The following is a 23,777-nucleotide window of genomic DNA, read 5'->3' as shown; positions in this document are numbered from 1 at the left end:
TCTTCAACGTAGATTTGCGCAGCTATCCAAATAAAAGAATATTCTACCAACAAAATTCCCAGTACTGGCCTGCCTGCAGTAAATTATTCAAGATGCATGTCACATGTTGTAATGCAATTATTTTCATTAATAATAGACTCTGACTATAAGTTTTGAAAGGTTCTTTTTGAAAATTAAAAAAAATAAAAAAAAGGAAAGGTTCTTGTGGATATATTCACGATACTTTTCTGTCAGTATTGCAGAGCTTATTTGTTCGGAGTAATGATGTATATTTCGTGTAACAATGATAGACAACCTCTTTAACTTTTACACGTTATAATTTTTTAAATTATAATTTTTTTTTAAATTTATTCTTTTTAAACTAATTCAATTACTCTATTCATTATTTATATATTAAATATTTTATAAAAAAAATTAAAAAAATGTAGTGTATAGAAGTTATATAAATAGTAAAAGATTGTGTAGATTTTTTCTTTGTATAAAGATATATTCACGATATTTTCTAATTGCATTAAAAGAAAAAATTTTAAATGATAAAATAAATAAGAATAAAAAAATGTTAAAAAATGAAAACCTGATTTAGACTTAGTATAAATTTGCAGCGGACAAATATGAGAGGCAGAATAACATCGCTGTTAAAAAAATAAAAAAAATATAGTATTTATATAAAATAATATTTTTTAATAATATATATATATTTTTAACCATTGCGTGATATTTATGCAATTAACAGGTAACATTATTATTATTTTTTTCATTTACCAAGAACGGTAGCCAGGAACACGCATACTATATATAAATACATATATATATATATATATATATATATATAAAGCACGCCAGATACTACACCCTTGGAGTGGATGAGACTCCCCAGCAATCATCCAATATTGATTACACATTAATTACCTTGTTTAGATTACTGATCTACCAGCTCGTGTAATTTCGATATATATATATATATATATATGCATTATGCAGGATGTAAATGGTGTTAATTAATACAGTGATGGAAATATCTATAAACGACGTCAATTAATACAATTAATATTTTGGTAAAGAACTCCAAACACTTTGAAAATCTTTTAAACGTCTACCCATATTTTTTAATTAATTTACATTTTTTTTGTGAAGACATGACCTTACTGTTAATTAGATGTGTTACATTATTAATGTTTGATTTAAATGGTAGGTCCTTTAAAAAAAAGAGATTTCAATGGAAGGTATAAAATGAAACGGAGCAAATTAATAATTAAAAAGTTTTGCTATGTACAAGCAAGTTTGCGTATCAATCTGCGTACTAATGTTGTTGCCTTCATAATCTAAATTCAAATTAGCACTGTTTTCAATAAAATATACTTTCTGACCAATCATATCACTACGAGAAAAATGGTCAATTGCGGCGATTTTTCATCAGTTGCAAAAAAAATCGCTGCAATTGGTCTTTTTAGCGGTAATTTTATTTTTCATCACATAGAATAAACAACGCCTTTCGATTTACTAGAAGTAGATCGCTGTGCATCTCAATTGCAGCAATTTTGGTAGATATTGCGGCGATTTATTTTGCTGAAAAGTTAAAAAATCGCTGCAATTCATCTCTAGGGCGCCTTAACTTACGGATTGTTTAATTTTCCCCCCGAAACGTAAACACATTCCCTCTTTTTTTCTTTTTCTTTTTTACTTTGTTCTTCCCCATCCTCGAGTTCGTACGATCGCTGTGATACCCACCCTCTTATCTCGCTGTGATACCCACCCCCTCATCAGTGGCCATTGTTTGTAGCCCAAAATGGGAGCTTCGCCCGTTTCCTTCGCACAAAAGCCACTCAAGCCATCTGCTCCCATTTTTCTGCCCTAGAGTGTCTGTTTCCTTCGCACAAAAGCCGTATAGGTCGTTCCTTGTCGATGCAGCACCACTCAAGGCAGACAAAGAGTAGCCATTGAAGCAGCTCAGAGATGGAGGCGCCGTAATGTAGCCGAGGCCCAACTCAAGGTCCCTCATCCTCACCTACCCATCTAATCTGACCAAATCGTGACCCCCTTTGTGTGTTTTTACTTTTTTTTTTTTTTTGTTCGGATTCTCTAATTGGTTTATGATTAATTTTTCATAAACCTTAGATTGATTGTATGGATCAGAAAACTCATTTTTATTATTAGTTAGGCTCTGTTTCTTGCTTGGAAATAAAATCATCCCATTTCACTTTGAAATTGGGTTTCATCACAGCAGTAGCCCATAGCAGCAACAGTCTATCGCAGCAGCACCAGCACATCCTGCCGTGAGTTTGGAAAAATAGGTAAGGGCATTTGGAATTTGTTTTACTGTGATGTTGGTTGAATTTGTATATTGGACATGATCAGGAAGTAGAAAGCAGAGAGCTTGATTTGTTTCTTTTTTTGCTTCTGAAAGTAGAGCTTTTGCCTAGCATGATAAACATTCTAGATTGCTTACCTTAAAAGCAGAGTAGTAGATTGGGCGAAGTTTATGGGTTTGTTCAAAGCCTAGCTAGCTAGGTAGCTGCAATACTAAATGGATCATTGCATGCCCTCACATCCAAATAAAAAAACACAATAGGTCATATGACTAGCTCAGAACCTAGCATCATGAACCATCGGCAGAGAGATGACCTAGAATCAATTGTTTTTTGTACATATGCTTTCTTCAAGCACACAAAGGTGTAAAGTCATGTACTTTTCCCTTTCAGTTACAAGTTGTCCTTTTTGCAGTGGTGTTAAATGGACCATTAATAATGCATGCCATCCCCCTTTTTGTCAAATAAGAAAGTAAAAATGGATGGTTTTTAGAATTTTATGTGAGCATATTTGAACATTATTTAATGGGTTAGGAAAAAAAAAATTCTTGGAAATCCAAGACAACTAATGTATCTTCACTAACTCTCTAAAAATGGCAAATATTATAAACAAGATTTTATCTCACATTTAAGGTGGTGGGGAAAAAAATGAAAAAAAAAAAAGAGAGTTTTTTCAAACCTTTGTATGATGTAATCAACATGTCATTCCCTGCATTTTCCTTATGCATACAGCTTTATCTAGAAAAAAGAAGCCATTATGGTGTTCTTGGAACAATATTGCCTCATAGGTTTGTACATACAATTATTTGCTAGCTTTGCTTTTGGGCTATATTCTGCGAGTGCAAGCATTTGCTCTGCTCTACTAGATCTGAATAGAAAATGATCAAATATATTCTCGAGGCACTTAAGTATTGGTGAGGATATTTGTTTTCTGATGGTTATCCAATGAAAATGAAGTAGGAAGTTGATTATCCATACTTCAAATGGTTAAGTTTCTTGCAGACTAACAGTGATTTTGATGCTAAACCCATGGTCATGCTTAGATGCAACTATCCAAGTTAGTTAAGTTCATTTATTGCCAACGCAGATTCACATATGTCTACATGATTCACATCTGTCATTATTGTGATGTATTAGAACTGAATCTCAGTCCTTGTTCTGTTTGCTTAATTTTTCTATTTTCTTTTCAATTATAGCTGCATCCAACTTACACTAACTTCAATCTTAAGCTGCTACTTGTATATGGTCTTCTATATACTTTCTAGTTTATTGGGTTGATAGTTCTTGTAATTTAAATTGTTGTCCTATGTACAAAAACCCTCCAAGATACTAATGAATTCTGATATTTAAGAACAATGGAAGAAATTGGAGCATCATCTTGCTGACATAGTATTGTTTCTTACAGTAACTACTCTTTTGCCAAACTAAGCCTCAGGTGATGACTTTATTGGTAGATTTAATTATATCTTACAGTTATATATACATATATTATATATAAGGGTCTCTCATATATTATATAGCTTGGGTATAGTTGTTTGATATAGGAATGTAATTGTGTCTCTGTTAAGTGTGTAGGATCATAGGTCATTCAACTAGATTTATGCAAGTTGCTTTCCATCGGTCTCTTCATGAGCTGTACAAACGTAAGTGCCTTGCTCTACTCGTTTCTCATGAGCTGTACAAATGTATTTCTGGCATAAGTTCCTTAGCCAACATTGTTTCTCCATTAATATTTATTCCTCTAAGCTTGTCTATTGACCATTTGCGATCCTTAAAAATTCTTTCACTAAAAAGTATGGAAGCATGTTAGTATTTTTAAGTGCTTCTACTTTTCAGAAATTGTTTTTAAAGTTCTTTTAAACCTTTATTAAAAACTATAGCATGCTAATTTATATGTAATGTGAGGAAAACTTTTTTTTTATAAGTAAAAGTAAGACTTTATTAATAGAAAAAGGTATAGCCCAAGGACACATGAAGTACACACAGAATACACCTAATAACCACTAAGCACTGATGATGGATACAAGCAAATTATGATGTGAGGTAAATGGAAAGGCTATCTATGAGAACAAATACTTTGCTTCTTATTTACTAGCAAGAACCCTTCGTGATATGTGAGGCATTTCATATCTTAACAATTTATTCGAGGGGAGAGGAAGAAGGGTAAGCGATGTGGGTCCCCACTATTGACATCTATCAAATCATTTTCTTAAGGGGGGGTGAATCCTGCATCTTAATGGATCATATGTTGAATGATCAGTTTGTGCATTTGAAAGTTAGGAGCTATGTTTGTTTTTTTTTTTTTTTTTACATGATTTTAAGTTAGCTGCATTTTTGTGAATGTATGAATTGTGAAGTTTATTCAGTTTCCATCTAACTGACACAAGAAGAATCATCATGGAAGTTTGGAATTTGAGGGCAGTTGGTAACCTGGTCCAACTTCCCTCAAATTTCCAATAGCCTCAAGACACTCTGTCAGTCACTAGAAAGAACTTCTCTAAACACATTCTGTTACTAAGTTTCCTTTTATTTATTTTTTAAGTAAGAAGATTTTATTAATAAGTGCATTGGTGCAACCCCCATACAGAAGTAGTATACATGAGAGACACCTAGCTAGATTGGTTCAAAAGATTCAAGTACTTGTGCAGGTATAATATACTAAAAGATTCAAGTTTTTGTAATTATCTGGACATATTGCATTTGGCCTGATAGATGTTAAGTTCAGTTTGGAGTTTGAGTATATAATTGGTCTTATACATGTGGCTGGGCAGCAACTATGATTTTTTATTTTTGGGTAAACATTGCTAGTATTTGCATGTGGTATGTATGGCAGCTAATACTTGGCAGTTTTTTTAGCTAATACTAGAACTGGACAGTTTTGCATTTAGATGGAACAACTAGACAAATTTGAGTTCACAGAAATGAGTCCAAAACTTGTTCTTTAATTAGCAGGCAAAGAATGACTAATCATCTTTCTTAATCAGTCAATATTCCCTTTAAAAAAACATGTTTGAGGATAGGTAAGGTTGTTGGGTCAGATGGGGTTCGCTCCCATCTTGTTGAGCCACATCAAAAATTTACTATATATCCAAACATTTTTCTTTACATTCATGTAATTAATTCAGTACCCTTAGAATGAGTGTTATATTGATCCTTGTGTGCGTTCCAAAAGATTGGTTGTGTTCACAGATTTCAATGAAAAGTTTATGATTTGATCTGAATATTTTTTAGCTAAGGTGAAAACTCTTAATCATAAAGCTACATGCCATGCATTAGTTATATATTTGAAAGGTTTTTAAAAACATAAAAACCCATAAAAATCTTGAAATTAGGGATATGTATGTATATAATATATGTATCTATAGATATTGTAGCTTATGTCAATGTACGTTGCTCTTGCCACCAACTAGTCTATATATGTATATATAGATGTATCCATATATGTATATATATGGATAAAATCTTCTAGAAGCATCAGTCTATATGTTATAAAATTGAATAATAATTCTGTGCTTAAGCCCTTGGGTCAGAATGGTGCTGGATGCTAATTAATGCTTGGAAAAATATTCATGTAAGTTGGGTATGAGTTATGAAATGATGAAACAATCATCTGCATAGTTTAGGTTTTAGTGCAAGAAGATTGATAGGAAATAGATCACCAGTATGCAAATTAGAGGAGATGAACCATGTGTTTGAGGGCTATTTTGCATAAATGGGTTATACACTTTATAGTTTACTAACACCATTTTATAGCATTTATTTTGTTCGAGTACAAAGTTTTTCTTTTTTAATTTTGTAGAAGAGTATATCAACTTGTAGTGAGCTTCATAAAACTTGATGAAGTCCAACTTGAAGAAAATCTCATTCCCATGTTGTGGAAGTCAAAGAAACAAATGAAGGATATATGCTTTTATATTATATATGATTCATTGCAGCAGAATGTGCTGCCTAAATAGTTTGGGATTTATATTGTGAGATTTTGTGCATTATGTTCTATATTTCCTTAGATTTTCCTTTCATGCCAAGTTGATGATTATGCATTTATTGTTGGGCTAGTTTCACTTAGTTTTTGCTCTTGTCATTGAATGAGTTCCCGTGTTGCTGTAGGTGCAGAAGCAATGTTTCTAATTTAGGTCACTTCTTTGTACGTGCCATACAGGTTTATTTTTGCACTACATCAAATTATTTTTTCCTTGGAGAATAAATTCATGTATTTGCTTTACAAGAGGCTCCTTATAAATATTTTGTGGATTTTTTTTTTATTATTTTGTGAAATATATTTCTGGCGATTAAAATTCGCCAGAAATATTTTTTTGTACACTAAATTTATTTCCGGTGATCATATATCGCAGGAAATACTTTTTATCGGCATTTTAGGTTATTTACGGCGAATAATATTCATCGGAAAAAGTTTTCCCAGCGATTTAATTCAGCCGTTGGAATAGATCGTAGCATTAGCGGCGATTTTTTTATTTTATTTTTCACGACGACTATAATTCGCCGTAATTGATGAATTACCAACGATATTATGATCGCTGCAACTGAGTTCACAAAACGAATAGCTCAATTGCAGCGATTTTTAAATTGCTGGTATTGATCTATACCGGTGCATTTTTATCGCCGCAATTGTTATTTCAAAACCATTTAGTCAAATGCGGCGATTTCAAAAAATCGTCGGGAAATTATATTTCCGGCGATTTTCCCTCTTTTAGCGACAATATTAAATCGCTGGAATTAATTTTTTCCAACGATTAACAACTGAATCGTATCTTGCAATTGCGGCGAATAAAAATCGCCGGTAAATAAAATATTTTTCGACGATTTTTGGCTTCCGTTGGAGTAGATCAAAAGTAGGGCTTTAATACCGGCGAACGTCCAGCAATTTATAAATCGTTGGGAAATGTGATAGGCGGCGATTTTATTAGTTCTCTCAGCAAAAATGAATCGCCGGGAAAGGTGATTTCCCTTGTAGTTGAATGGGTGCATGTATTATTGCGTATAATCGCTTACAATTAGATTTGTCCTTTGATTTTCCAGTTGTGGACTTGTGCTCTAGATCATGCTGGTAGATTGTGTTAAGATATTATATATAATAAACGGGCAATACTAGATATAAGTTTAAAATGTTCAAATTTTATTTACTTTTTAAAAAAAAAATATATAAATTGAGTCTATCATTAAAAATATAGTTTTTTCATGTTGGCCCACGATTTATTTACCTTTTATAAAATGAGTTTGTTGTACTTGTATACCTTATAACGGCAAATATAATTTCTTTAATCAAAATACTTAAATTTAGTTCTTTCTATTGGCTTGATTAACTTTTATGATAACTTAATATTGATTTAACATGGTATCAAGATTGAATTTTATTTATAAATAAGAGTTTGACCTATATGCATGTCAAAGAGTGTTATAATGTATACAATGTATATATTTAAATTTACGTGTTTTCACCAACTCAAAACTTTAGAAAAGTGGTGATTGAACAGGTTGGGCAATCCAGCCGCCCAAACAATTACTATGGCCGGACAAGAGGAGGGTGTGGAGGTGGGCTAAAGATTGTGGCAACCCCAACCATTTTGGAACAGGGAACGGGGAAGGTATCTGTTCTAGTAAGGGTGATTAGCTGCCTTACTTGGTAGATATAGATATGTCAATGGCATTGTTTTTCATGTTCTACTTAATTGAATGAGAAAGCGTAATTTAGATCAGTACTCCAAATTCAAATGTTAATGCAACACCTCCTAATATAGCAAACATGCAGTATAATTGCCAATGGCGATCTTGTACACTGGTCCGAGATTCAAAGCGCACCCTTCACCACCTTTTCTTCCGTCTCCACTGTGCCATGCACTTGGGGCAAGAACATGTATAATTCCCTTCTGTGTTAATGCATCTCTTTGGCGATGTGCAATTATTGAGATTTGGATCCAGACACTCGTTAACATCTGCAGATCCAACAGTTTGACATGGAATTAAGCCCAAGTACAAGAAAATGGAAACAAAAAACATGTCAATGACCTGAAAAGGGATCAAAAGAATATATGTAATAGAATAATTGAAAGTTCTTCCAAAATCTTTATATATTGAAGGATCCTACAATAATTTTTTTTTTTTTTTCTTTATGAAGCTTCTTAGATGTACGTTTGCGTGTACTTATACATACATTTGCAACCAGTAGGGAGGTAGGGGTTCTCCTCATAACCCTCATAACAGTCGCAACGATACCCATACCCGTTTGCAGGACTTTAACATGTGTTATTCCCTCCACATGTAATCCGACTTGTTCACAGGATTCTCACACCTTTTATCACCAATTGTCCAATCAAGAACTATCGTAAGGGTTTCATTATACTGGGGACTGGAAAGATAAGCGGGAGAGAAACTAAACTTGTCCTTTTTAACCACAAAGGCATAGCTGCATGGATTGAAGCTCCATACTTTTGTGTGATTATTGAAGCTATGTACTTCCAAACTAAAATTACTTACTCTTTCTGGGATATCTACCTGGCAGCAACCGATTCCAGAGCATGTCCCATCCAAAACATTGCTTTTATTTTGAGTACATATCGTCATGCAACCCATGGAGAAGTTTCCATTGTTCTGGTCACCATTAAGGAATGCATAGGTGTCATAGCCAATTGCCGTGAACACGTTTTGGGTGCTCGAAATGGTGAAAGTGTCTCAAGATTTAAGGAAACTGAAAGACAAGTTAGCAGATAATCCTCCTTGATTTACTCTATGCTTCTGTTATAGCACAATCAGTCCAGGACCTTGGAAACATAACTACCATATTTGGAAAGATAGCTCCCACACTCAATCCTCCTTGATTCACTCTATGCTTCTGTTAGATAACTTGTAAAGTTATTTTTGTTTTTGAATCTTCTTTCCTGTTTTGTTAGCTACCGCCAATATTTTTTTTAGCTAGTTCACTTTTGTTCTTTCTTGGCCTGTATAAAAGACCCTCTCGGTTTCCTCTGTAATTATTATTCATTTTTACACAATAGTGTATCTGAATATATCAAGACTCTCACAATACTTTGTCTTCATGCTATCTTCTTCTTAACAGAGTTATGTTTTATTTCTCTCATTCTTCATTCAATTCTAACATGGTATCAAAGCAGGACCTTTGACCTGTTCTTCTGCTCACCTTCTTCATTCTGATCTCCTTCCGCTACTGTCAACTCTCATTCAAGTTTCATCATGTCTACAGATGAAACTAGCGTGAATCCTTTAGCCAGAAATCTCTCACCATCTGAAGACCCCAACAGCCCATATTTCCTTCACCATTCTGATGGCATTAATATTGTTGTCATTATTCCATCTCTATCTGGCCCCAACTACCTATCATGGAGATGATCCTTCACTCTGGCTCTCTCTATCAAGAATAAATTAGGCTTCCTCGATGGAAGCATCACCACACCTGCTACATCCAGCAATCTTTATGGACCATGGGTTAGATGTAATAATATCATCCTCTCTTGGATACTTCACTCCATCTCCCAGGAGATACCATCAAATGTTTGCTTCATAGGTGATGCAAATAAAGTATGGGACAAACTCAAAGACAGGTTTGCACAACCTGACAATGCTCGCATTTATCAACTTCAGCATCAACTTGGGACCATCATACACGGAACTCAGTCAGTAAATGAATATTTTACTCAATTGAATGCAGTATGGGAAGAGATACACAACTATTGACCATCAGCAAACTGTTCATGTGGCCTGTGCACTTGTGATGCACTTGGTTCTGTTGGAGAAAGGCAGCAAACAGACTATGTCTTTAAGTTCCTTATGGGCTTAAATGAGACATATGATGGCATTCGAGGTCAAATCATCATCATGAGCCCCATGCCCCTACTTGACAAGGCTTTCTCACTGGTACTTCAGGAGGAGAGACAAAGGCAGGCTCGGGTTGCCATTCTTCCTGCTGCAGAATCTTGTGCTTTGGTGGCATCTCACAATCAGACCAAGAAGAAAGATAAGTCTGACCTCACTTGTTACAATTGTGGAAAAACTGGACACACAAAAGATAAATGCTACCGGTTGATTGGATTCCCTCCTGATTTCAAGTTTACAAAGACCAAACAAGGATATAATCACTCGGCAAATCAAACAACCAGTCAACCTTCTAATGGCAGTGCAACAGAACCTGCTCAACTAGCTTTGAGTCAAGCTCAGATACAGCAACTCATGCTTTTGGCCAACTCTCAGTCATCACAACTCAGCATAGAGGACTCGAGTAAAGGAAAAAATGCCTCACAACAGACTTCCTCACAGCCTGGCCCTCCCACTCATAGCTCCCATATGGCAAGTATGATAACTTATCACTCATCCTCTTCCAAAAATCCTATATTTCCCTCCAAACATGACCACCATTTTGCATCCATGACCACTTGCATTTCACACAAACCAAAACACATCACATGGATAGTGGATACTGGAGCCACAGATCACATGGTTTGCTCCACCACTCTCCTCTCTTCCATCACTCCCACTTCTCAAGCCTATGTACAGATGCCAAATGGAGAAAAATCACAAGTCACTCACATAGGCACTGTCCAGATCAGTAACACTTTAACCCTCCATGGAGTACTATGTATCCCATCTTTTACTTTTAATCTTCTCTCGGTCAGCAAGTTAACTCAAAACTCTTCTCTGTGTCTTATTTTCTCTAAAAAACAGTGTCTCATTCGGGACCAAGCTATATGGACGATGATTGGAATTGCTAGAGTACGAGAAGGACTCTACTTCCTTGATTCCAACTCACTTGGAAGTCCTTTTGTCAATCAAAGTCCAGCAGCAACTAATTCTGATCCCAACCATTTATCTCGAGTCCAACAAGTTTCAGCAAGTCCAGATTTTCATTTATGGCATTTTAGACTAGGGCATGTATCAAATCAGAGATTAAATTTAATTTTTTCTCATGCCTCGGATGTAAAATGTATTGATTTCAATCAATGTAATGTTTGCCATTTTGCAAAACAGAAAAGAAATCCTTTTCCTCGCAGTGTTTCTTCCACTTATTCTCCTTTTGAGTTAATCCATTGTGACATTTGGGGACCATATTCACAAGCCACACCTCAAGGACATCAATATTTTCTCACCATAATAGATGACTATAGTCAAATGACATGGATTTTTTTGATGAAGTTTAAATCTGAAACTCGAAGCCTCTTGCAGTCCTTCATCCAAATGACACAAACTCAATACAATCTCAAGGTCAAACAAATCAGATCTGATAATGGAGCAGAGTTTTTAATGCAAGAATTCTATAATAAACATGGAATCCTCCATCAAAAGACATGCATTTATACCCCTCAGCAAAATGGAGTAGTTGAAAGGAAGCATTAACACCTCATTTCCACTACTCGATCTTTATTGTTCCAGGCCTCTCTCCCAACCAAGTTTTGGGGAGATGCTGTTCTAAGGGCAGTTCACTTGATAAATAGGATCCCCACTTCTGTGCTCAACAATCGGTCATCTTATGAGCTTTTTTTTTCATCCCCTCCTTCATATTCACATTTAAGAGTCTTCGGTTGCTTATGTTTTATCTCCACTCTCAAACATAACCGAACTAAGTTAGATCCAAGAGCTAGGAGGTGTGTGTTCATAGGATATCCACCAGGTGTTAAGGGGTACAAGGTTTATGATCTGGACAGTCATAAGTATAGCATCTCAAGAGACATCATTTTCCATGAAACTCACTTCCCTTTCCAGTATCATCACTACAATTCTACATCATCTTCATTTCCAAACTCCATTCTACCTTCCCTCCCTTCCAATGCAAACTTTCAAAACCCCCTTCCCTCGTCTCCCCTTCCTTCTTTCAATGAAAGAGATCCACTCTCACCTCATTCCCCTGATTCAGTTTCTCCAACCGACCCTTCTTCCCCTTTGCCAGCCACCACCTTATCCTCACCTTCTCCCTTATCACAAAATTCACCATCCCCTTTAACCCTAAGAAGATCGGATAGGATAAAAAACCCACCTAAATATCTCCCTCATTATCACTGCAACTCAACCTCTTCACCATCACCTCATCACCCTACTGCTCATCCACTTGAGCATTACCTCTCCTACACTCAATTCTCTCCTTCTCACAAGGCTTATACCCTCTCCATTTCTTCTACCTGAGACCCTACCACCTATGTAGAAGCTGTCCTCTCTTTGCATTGGATCAAAGCCATGGCCGATGAGTTGAATGCCTTGGAGGCCAACAATACTTGGACAGTCACTACTCTTCCAAAAGGAAAAAAAGCAATTGGGTGTAGATATGTCTACAAAGCCAAATTGCACTCAAATGGTTCTCTAGAAAGGCACAAGGCCCGATTGGTAGCCAAGGGCTACACTCAAAGAGAGGGATTCGACTTCCATGAAACTTTTAGTCCAGTTGCAAAGATCACAACTGTTTGCATCATCCTTGCTTTGGCAGCACTCCATGGGTATTTAGAAGAGGAGATCTACATGGATTTACCTCTGGGATTTCAGCCTAAGGGGGAGTCTATTACAGATCAAAATTTAATTTGTAGGCTGCACAAATCACTTTATGGCCTTAAGCAAGCCTCAAGACAATGGCATTCAAAATTTTCCAGCTCACTCATTGCAATTGGTTTCCAACAATACAGGTCAGATTACTCTTTGTTTACAAAGATTCATGATGGACAGTTTATTGCATTATTAGTGTATGTTGATGACATTCTTATTGGAAGCAATGATCTCAAAACAATTGACTCGATCAAGACATATCTGAACAACCAATTTAAAATCAAAGATCTTGGCATCTTAAAGTATTTTCTTGGCTTAGAAATAGCAAGATCAGAAAAAGGAATTCACTTGAATCAAAGGAAGTATACTCTTGAAATTTTAGAGGATGCTGGTATGCTCGGATGCAAGTCGATCAGCACACCAATAGAATTAAATCATAAACTCTCATTTGACAGCAGATCCTCTCATTGACATTACAAGTTATTGGAGGTTGGTTGGAAGGTTAATTTATTTATCCATTACAAGACCTGACATCACATATTCTATTAACATCTTGAGTCAATTTATGGATCGGCCTTCACAGATCCATCAGCAAGCTGCACATCGAGTCTTGAGATATCTCAAAGGATCAAGATCTCCTATATTCTTCCAAGTCCACACCGCTTCTCAGGGCATTTAGCAACTCAGATTGGGCTGCTTGCCCTGAGACCCGAAGATCTACCACTAGTTTTTGCATATTCTTAGGAGATTCTTTGATTAGCTGAAAATCAAAGAAGCAAACCACCATATCTAGGTCCTCTGCCGAAGCTGAATACCGCGCATTGGCCAACACAAGTTGTGAGATTGTATGGCTGATGAACTTGCTGTAGGATTTTAACACAAGCCATCCGAAACCTGCTATCATATATTGTGATAATCAGGCAGCCCTACATCTCACCAAAATTCAATGTTCCATGAAAGAACAAAACACATTGAGCTGGACTGTCATTTTATTAGAGAAAAAGTGCTTGCTGGAATCATTACACCAGTACATGTAAGTTCAAAGTTATAGACTGCAGATATCCTAATGAAGGCTCTACCTACTACTTCATTCCATTTTCTAATGTCCAAGATGAACACACTTAATCCGTGTGTCCACCTTGAGGGGGAGTCTCAAGATTCAAGGAAATTGAAAGACAAGTTAGTAGATAATCCTCCTTGATTTACTTTATGCTTCTGTTACAGCACAATCAGTCCAGGACCTTGGAAACATAACTGCCATATTTGGAAAGACAGTGCCCACACTCAATCCTCCTTGATTTACTCTATGCTTATGTTAGATAACTTGTAAAGTTATTTTTGTTTTTGAATCTTCTTTCCTGTTTTGTTAGCTACCGCCAGTATTTTTTTTAGCTAGTTCACTTTTGTTCTTTCTTGGCCTGTATAAAAGACCCTCTCGGTTTCCTCTGTAATTATTATTCATTTTTACACAATTTGTGTATCTGAATATTTCAAGACTCTCACAATACTTTGTCTTCATGCTATCTTCTTCTTAACATAGTTATGTTTTATTTCTCTCATTCTTCATTCAATTCTAACAAAGTGGAGGAGCTTTCCAGAGAGGACAGCAAAAAGTCTCCGTCCAAAGGGATGCCCGACTCACTGTAACAAATGTTGGCAGTGAACATTAAGATGTCAAGCTGGCCTTGGATGGAAATGTTCTGGACAACAAAGTCTCCCGTCATTGGTTGCTGTGATTGGCCTGCCGATTGGATACAGTTGATGAAAAAGTCGTCATTTTGATTTAGGTAACAACCATCAGTTGTGCCAAATGGAAATGGAATGTCAACATCTCCACACCGGTCGGGGCAGTTAGGGAGGGCTAATTCATAAGTGGCTGCCACTGCAGAAGTTGCCATTTCTGAGAAAATGACACCAACCCATATCACTTGCGGAAGCAAAGTACTATAACCCATTGCCTCAACTCTTTCTAAGAGAGGGATTCAATTTTACTCTGTGTTTGTGTGCAAAACTTCCTAGAGAGGATATCATGTTTTTATAGCCATATGGGGGAAGACCCATTCCATTCAGTACCAGGTACGTATCACCTGACTTATATTGCAGTAAATAGAAGGCAATTAGCTAATTTGATAAGATCCAATTACTTTCTCAATTGAATATAAGGCGCACTATTGACCTCTTTTTTTTTTTTTTTTTAACCTAACCCATATATAAGAATAATTAACATAACAGTACTGCAAATTAAGGCGCCCTTTAAATTATCAAATATTCCATTTACAACAACGTACGCGTGTACGTGGCCTCAAAATCCGATTCAAACTAAAACGGTCAAACAACAATTAAAAAAAAAAAATCATTGGCAAGGTGAAAATTCAGTTGAAACAGCAAAAATTGGGGAGTACTTTTGTCTCAACAACTCTCCAAACGAGAAAATTCAGTTGAAACAACAAAAATTTTCAGCACAGAAGAACTAGAAAAGGCTACCAACAATTATGATGAGAATTTAATCATTGGCCAAGGAGGATTTGAAACCGTTTATAAAGGATTTTTATCAGATAGTAGAGTTGTGGCAATCAAGAAGTCAAAAATTGTGGACCAGAGCCAAATTGAGCAGTTCATCAATGAGGTGCTTGTACTTTCCCAGATAAACCATGCATAGAAATGTGGTTAAACTCCTTGGCTGCTGTTTGGAGACAGAAGTTCCTTTACTAGTCTACGAGTTTGTCCCCAATGGCACACTCTTTGAGCACATACATTATAAGATTAGTATGCCATCTGCAATTTCATGGGACACTCGTCTTAAGATAGCATGAGAAACAGCAGGAGCACTTTCTTATCTACACTCTGCAGCCTCTCCGCCTATAATTCATAGAGATGTCAAGTCTTCAAACATACTACTAGATGGTAATTACACTGCTAAAGTGTCCGATTTTGGAGCTTCAAGATTGATTCCACTAGACCAAACAAATGTTGCCACAATGGTGCAAGGAAGTCTTGAAATGTTGTCTCTATTTCAAATGCTTTTTCCTTAAGAGTATTTTTCTGTCTTATTGTAACTAACCTAGCCATTGAATCAGGTAGATTTTTCTCCCACTTACCAGAGAAAAAGTTTAGTATCGGCCACTAGCTAGCACGGGGCATCCTCTATATATGATACAAAGCTAACATAGTCTCCTGTAAATAAGGAAAGAGAAAAGATGTAAAGACTTGTAAACAAAAATAATGGTTAAATACTAACTAAATAGTCTCTTAATTTACCTTTTGGAAATATTAGTCCATATATTCTAATTTTGAAGTTTTTATTATTTGTGCTTTCCACTTTATCAAATTAGTGATCATTTCATTAGTTTTGGCCATTTATATATAATATTGGTAAGATAGGAATCTTTTGCCTTAATTTGCTTTCTTGAGAATGGGCAACTAATTGTGAATTAGATAGCAATGATTATATCATCAAGTACTTGATCAATACAACTAGCTAGCCAGTCATGGAATAGGCAAAGGCAAAGTCATTATTTGACTAATTTGGGATCATTATTTGACTAATTTGGGATGTTTTGTCTTTTGCCTATTCCATTTAAAAGATATTCCAAATTTTTAACGTTGGATTAGCCAAATGTTTTCTATATAATAATAAACTATTAATTTGTTTACTTTTTTTATTATTTTTTGAGGCACCCTCGACCCTATGTATGATTTGGAGAGAGTCGCGACGCCAAGGTACTGACCTCACGGATTATACACCCCAAGGGCAACGTGAAAGCATGTGTGTGCAAGTATGCAACTTAAAAGTGCACAGTTATAAACGCAATGAAAAATAACAAGGCAATCCAAAAAAACTAAGTACCAGGAAATTTAAATACAACCCAACAATGAAGTCCTCCATAAGGTTATTATAGTCATCCAACAGAAAACAATAAAATAAAAATCCAATTAGCTACAACAGGGTTAAACCCGAGGTTATTACTCTTCAGGTGGGGTCGGTCCTCTATACTCATAAATGTCCACTGCATCAAAATCTACGATTTCGTGAAATGTAACCGCAGGTGGGAACACCACAATGAGATTTCGCAATCTCAGCAAAGAAATCCATAGATCAACCACCAAGAAATACAAACAATTGAAATAGACAACCACACACACACGACAGACATGAAAATATATTCCAAAATTTTACTTTTCCTCTCCCTTTACCAAAAAAATTTATAGATAACTCACTCGTACCAAAATCTCATTTTATACATAGAAAATATTCATTTTGTTACGGTACGCACTATGGTCTCCCCTAAGGACTATCCACACACTCTGGTTCCCTTCGTCACACTACGGGTAATGACTGTGCATGTGACTTTGTAATAAGCGATGTCCTTCTCTGCGTGCAGCAAGTATGTTACCAAGTATCCTCTAGCCTCTGCTAGCAGAAAGACCACAGAGTCGGCACGAGAGCGTTACCATCTCGTCCAAGCCCATTGTCACCTAGCGACAACCTAGGAGATGTCACTCAATTTTACACTCTCCCGAGTGACCAAAGGAGCTCCATTAGATAATGCTTCACCTCTGCTTTGGATCGTCATACGCACACAAAACTCCATTAGCCTTTTGACACCAAAAACACAGTTTCCAAATTTACAGCACAGACAAAGAATAGAGCACAATTAGTACGATAAAGATAAATAATGACAATTAAGAAATGTAGATGCATAAACAAACACGCAGATTCACAAATTACAACTACATGCGATTCACAAATAGGCAGAACAACACGCAGATTCACAAATCACAACTACACGCGATTCCCAACGTTTCACCAAGCCCTCAACCAACAATTCTAACACCAACTACAGTATTATATCCCAAAGCTCCACAGGGTCCCCAACCACTTTTCATTCACAACCAAACTGCAACAACAGTCAGATAATAACTTATTCCCAGTTAGTATTTCAAGGGTCACTCCGGGAATTTACTTACAATGCGGAAGGGTAATTCTAGATGATCAAGCACGCCGACTTAAAGTATCCCTGTTGATCAAGAGAAAACTGTGAGTGTGCACTTGCACCAGTGGGTCTGAGAGGGGAAAGGCCGAGTGGGAACCGCAGGGTGGGTCGAGTGACCTCTAATGAGCTTTAGTGGGTGGTGGATCACGACAGCATGAGGCGGAACCCTAGGCAAAAATCTCCTAAGCCACAAGGAATGGAAAACATAGAGGGGAATGAGAGATCCGAGGTTGAGGACAAGGATGAGAGGAAAAGGGGCTCAGTGATGGGTTTTCGAAGGGTGGAAGCTAGCTTAGCTCAACAATGGCGTGGCTTTTAGATGGTGAGATTAGGACGACAGGTCTTGGTGGTTTGATGTGAGGCAAGCTACAAAGGCTTCATGCATTGTGGTTTGATGGTTGGCAGGTCTTGGTGGCTGCCCAAAAGAAGCCATGCGCTGCATGTGGTGAACTTGATTTCGATTGGGGGTAACGAATGGTGGTTAGACGGTGGCAGGGGATGAATGGGTGGCAGAAAGCTGCTGCTAGACAGAGGGGAAAAAAACAAATGAAGAGAGGGAGGGAGAGTCTTGGGCAGCGCCGGGGGAAAATAAGAAGGAACTTTAGGGCTTCTTTCCCTTGGTCAAAACGACACAGCATAGAGGGAGGGGCTGGGCCTTTGTTTTCAGCTTATGGGTTCACTTACAAGGACTAGGCCCAAAATTTGAATACTATCACATTGAAAATGAAACCGACTTAAACAACATATAGGGCTTAACTTCACCAAAGAAAACACACACGCACACTAAAAGAAAGAAAAACCCATTTCCAAATCAGTCTTGGGCTTTACACGGGCTGGGCTTCACATTTCTTTTTTCTAATTTTTTTTTGTTATATTTTATATTTCTACCTATCATATGTTAATTAATTATCAAGAGTGTAATACAAATTCTCTCTTGTTAAACTATCTTACAACAATGGACTGGAGGTGTTAATGAAAACAAATTCAAATCTAATTTCATTCACGCTAGCAACCAATACAAACCTACAAAAAAGGTGTTTACATAGCAAGCAGTACACATACAATTCTCCGGCAAGCAATGCAAGCTCCATGCCCGCAAGAATAGAAGCTCCACAAATATATTAGCTTTACACATAGTTGGCCACCATGGATTACAAGCTTCACAAATGTACTAGCTTTACAAAAATAATCATACTTCTCCCTCTATGAGTCAACAAGAAAAAAACACACATGAAAGGGCCAATGTGATATCACCAACAACCTGCCTCAAACTAGCCATGAAAATGTGAAGAAGCACACACCCCAGCTCTTTGTCCTTGACAAAAGCCACCATGAATAGAAGCAACCCAATGGAAAAATAAAAGGAATCTAGTGAAGGAATCTCAGGACCATGGCCAAACCTTTGCAAAAATCAAATACATATAGTTCCTTTCCAACTGTGTTCCTTTTTGTCAGACCTCAACTAAATATTTCAACAAACATTCTAGAGACATCATAGAAACAAATAATGAAGGGACAGTCAACATTCATTTTTGAATTGTTGGCGAAAAAAGAATTGGAACAAGGAATTGAATATTTAATGAAGCAAATACGAGAACAATCATAATAAAAAGAAAAAAGAAACCCAGATCTCCAGAAGAGAATGACTAGTGAAGGATAAATTAGCAGGGTTGGGTGATAAATATAACTAATTTGATGTTTGTACACCAATTATTGCATTTTAAGAAGTATACCACAACCATTGGTTCCAAATAGCAATTACTAACCAAATTCACGTTTCAATTTTCCTCCCAAAGGAGAAAACATTTATGCATCGCTACGAAAAGAAAAGGAGAAGAACACCTTAAACAAAAAATCACTCCCCACACAAAACTCAAGCACAATCCCTAGCCACAGGAGACAGAAAGAAATAAAACTATATTATCCACCATATTCCACCACATAATAAAGAATACTGATGTAAAACAAGCAAAAATCAGATACTAAATCTTACCTACGAGAAAGCTGAAATCTACAACAACAAAATACAATAATTTTTTTGGGGATAGAGAAAAGACAGTCAAATAATTTATTCCTGTAAGAGAGAGAGAGAGAGAGAGAGAGAGAGAGAGAGAGAGAGAGAGAGAGAGAGAGAGAGAGACCAATTTCTTCCAAGAAGGAGGGGCTAGGAGCTCCACCAAAAGAACATCATCTTGCGCTCCATCTCCAACTTGTGCTTCCTTCTCCATTTTCACCTGTAAAACAGAGAAAAGCAAAGCTTGGGCCAATTGCTCAAGGGACGAGAGGAAATGGAGTGGAAGTGAGAGAAAGTGATAGAAAGGGAGAGTCTAGGAGAAATATGAGAGAAAGGAAGAGGCAGTTGGAGGGGATTTACTATTTGAATAGTGAGTTGAGATGAGTAGAAATGAAAGTTGAAAGTTAAATAAAATATTGTTAAAATATTACTTTTTAATATTATTATTATTTTGAGATTTGAAAAAATTGAATTATTTATTATATTTTATGTGAAAATTTAAAAAAATTGTAACAATTAGATGAAACACTTTCACTATCCAAACTGAGCCAATAAATATAGCTTTTAAGCAAGATAGTTCCAAATGAAATAAAATATACATTTGGTCCATGAATAGTATCACGCCAAATATGACCTGCTCTTCTGATTTACTGTTGCTCAAAGTTTCAATTGTGTCCCTTTGGCTAATCCAATGCAACACTTTTGATGTGAAATGAGGCATATTTTAGATTTTATTGAGATTTGGCTAAGCCAATGCCAGTGCCCTTAGTCCATATATTCTAATTTTGAAGTTTTTATTATTTGTGCTTTCCACTTTATCAAATACAATTATTATGAAAAATCTTGAGATGAGATAGGATGCTCTCAGCTATTTAACGTTTCCATCTAAACCTTATAAAGATATAAAGTGGCACACTCCAAGAAATAAGGCATTTTATGGCGATTTTATGTCTGCTGGAAATAAAATCGTCGCAAAAAGCCTTTAATTGCAGCAATTTTTAAATCGTCATGATCTTTTTACATCAAATTTCAAAGTTGGTCTATTGCGGCGATTTTTTCACTTTTTGCGAATGACAAATTCGCTGCAAAAACTAAATTGGTCTTTTGCAACGATTATTCACTTTTTGTGATGAAAAAATTGGTCATAATATTAAAAACCTTATTGCGATGGTTCGTTAATCCTTGCAATTGCGAAAGTGGTCTTTTGCAGCGATTTTTTAACTTTAAAAATCGCCGAAAAAATTATATTTCCAGCAATTTTAAAATCTTTGGAAAAAAATCGCTGCGAATACGAATTATTTGTGGCGATTTTCAATTTTGCCGCTGAATTCAGCACGAAGTTTGAAAATGCTGATGGAATTCACTATTAAGCCTTTTGCAGCAACTTTTTTCACTGCAATACACAATTGTCATTGTAGCGTTATTTTTTTTTCCGTCGAATGCAAAAATCGATGGAATAGATACTTTTTGCAACGATTTTAACTCGCTGCCAAAAGCTATTAAAATTAAATATCCCGCTCGTTTATTGAACAATTCCCTCTAGTCGTCTCCCGACTCCCTCCCTCTCTCCCCAATCTCTCCGTCGAGCACAACCCATGCCATCGTGCATAGCCCGTTGCCAACGTTCCCACCAAGCCACCGCCACCTCACCTCGACGGCCACCCCCTCCATCTCCCTAGCCCCCCGCCAAACACTTGCCTCCCCGAATCTGGAGTCACCCCAGCCCCCTTCTCCTCCACGCCTAGCCTAGGAGCCCGAGCGCCTTCCTCTCTCCCTTGCTCTGTTCGCAACCCATGGCCATCAGTTCTCCCCAGTGCCGCCTTGCTCCTCCCGATTCACCACTCCACGCCAAACAACCACCACGACCACCCCTCTCAGCTTCCTTGTTAACAAATTTGGCTTGCCAAAGAGAGGTTAGGGCTGATTTTGTTTGGTTTCAGGTATGAGTAATGGCTTCCTTGCTCTTCTTGACATTGTGCAATCACATTCATTGGTTATGTTTGGCTCACTACACTGGTTTATGCTAACGATGAATTTAGTGGTTGTGTTTATGTTCATTGTGCTACATTATGTTTACCCGTAGGTGGATGTGGGAAAAAACTTCAAATTTGTGTTTCGGTTATGCTAATTGTTTTTAGGTGTGTACTTTGAGAATTCTTCATTTGTAGTTAGTAGTTACCAACATTCAAGGTTGCTATATTGCTATGTACTGTTTGTAGTCGGTATTCTATGTTCATAATGCCATTGTTGAGTCCTTCAGGTATGTTTAAATTGACGCTTCAATTCACAGAGGATTACCCAAATATGCAATGACCTATCTGTATGCTATAGAAAGAACTGCACGTATTCTAATTATTAATCAAGCTTTTGAGGAGGTTGTAATATGACCCCTTGAGTTAGGCAGTAGTTTGGGAGCTAGAAAAAATGCTTTCCACAACCCCATTTACACACATTTTGTGCATTTGTTTCAAGACCTTAAAAAAATGAGTTCAGTCTTATATATTAATCCCTCAATTCTTAAGGAAATGTTTTTCTTCTTTTTAAGTAGCTTGATATCTCGTGTGGATGTTTTTGGATTAATAAAAATTACTTTATTACGAAATTGGTTGTATTTTGACAAGTGTTCATATTTTTCCCCTTAAAGGACAAGAGTTCATATTTTTTTTTATCTGTTGCTTATTGATTTTTTCCCTTTGTTTGGTTTATTCATGACCCATTCACTGGTGCATTGTTTGTGTTTGTCTCCTAGCTTCGACTGTCTTTGAAGTTCCTAACTATCACCCATTCAAAATTAGTGAAAATGCTGGGTAATTGAAGTTCCAAACTGTCGTTGAAGTTCCAAGCTATCACACATACATACTTGTAATTGCAAACAAAAACAGCCCAAGATCCCAATACTTTTCTTCTTTTAACATGCCCATTTCACCTCTGTATGAGATCTGATCAATTTGGTTTTTTGGAAGGAATCCCTGACCAAAGTACAATTAACAGTTGAATACTGGGTATAAACAAATAATTCTTATATAGCATCCAACAAATGGCAAGTCTTAGTACAAGAGTTTAATAGGAAAACAACTTTAATGATGTCAACTCTCATAATAAGATTACAACCATGCATGATATATGCAAAACTACTAGTTGACATCCATCACTTAGACCCTTTTTTTCTCAAGTAACAAGCTCATGATGGAAACAAACAAGGAACTTGACACAGCTGACATAACAGCCAACAACAGCTTTCCACATTTATCCTACAAATAACCGTTTTTAATCAAATAATACCAAATTCTAGCGCCAACACTAGCAAGCAATAAATATGTAGATATATATATATATATATATTATATAATAAGTTACTAGATTTTAAGGGCCCATTACCATACCATAGGTCCTCATAGAAGAACTTATTGTCTTTAATCCATGTATTCTGTTTGCAAACAGAGTGTTATCACGACAAGATCCATCATGCGGCTGGACTTGACATGATGAATGCTTTGCCATTATCATTTAAAAATCCAAGCTTACGTGCAAGTTTACAGGAATGCAACCATTGATATGGAAGGGTTAAGGCTGAGGTGGAAGTAAAAATTGAGAAATTGGAAATGATTGAGATGTAGAAATGGAAAATGGGACATCCAAGCTTGGTGACACTTCTTATTGGCTTTTAGATCATTTGTAAGTCTCGTTTTGTGCTTGGCACTTGTGCAATATGTTTTTTGAGCAAGAACATATAATTTGGATGTGTATTATATTGTTTTAATGTATTATGTTTTTGTGGATTGTTTTTCTTATTTTGCGAAATACCTTTTCCGGTGAGTACAATTCGCCGGAAATATATTTTTGTATATTAAACTTATTTGCGGCGATCGAATATCATTGGAAATACTTTTTCTTGATGATTTATATAATTCGCTATAAATAGTTTTTCCAACGATTTAGATAGTGAATAGTGAAAGTATTTGAGAATGT

The 23,777-nt window shown here is 36.3% G+C and overlaps 1 long non-coding RNA gene and 1 pseudogene across 1 annotated transcript; both read left to right on the top strand.

The window, feature by feature from the left end:
* The first annotated feature begins 1,733 nt into the window (after positions 1–1,733).
* LOC121243533 lies at positions 1,734–3,962 on the top strand. The gene is made up of 3 exons (XR_005936173.1): positions 1,734–1,990; positions 2,225–2,291; positions 3,882–3,962. It is a non-coding gene; the product is annotated as an uncharacterized LOC121243533 (long non-coding RNA).
* Positions 3,963–14,845: 10,883 nt separating this feature from the next.
* On the top strand, positions 14,846–15,832 carry LOC121243141 (annotated as a pseudogene).
* Positions 15,833–23,777: the final 7,945 nt, after the last annotated feature.

This window comes from Juglans microcarpa x Juglans regia, chromosome 8D (assembly GCF_004785595.1).
Source record: "Juglans microcarpa x Juglans regia isolate MS1-56 chromosome 8D, Jm3101_v1.0, whole genome shotgun sequence".
NCBI classification, from domain to species: domain Eukaryota; kingdom Viridiplantae; phylum Streptophyta; class Magnoliopsida; order Fagales; family Juglandaceae; genus Juglans; species Juglans microcarpa x Juglans regia.
This window is presented reverse-complemented; position numbering and strand designations above follow the sequence as displayed.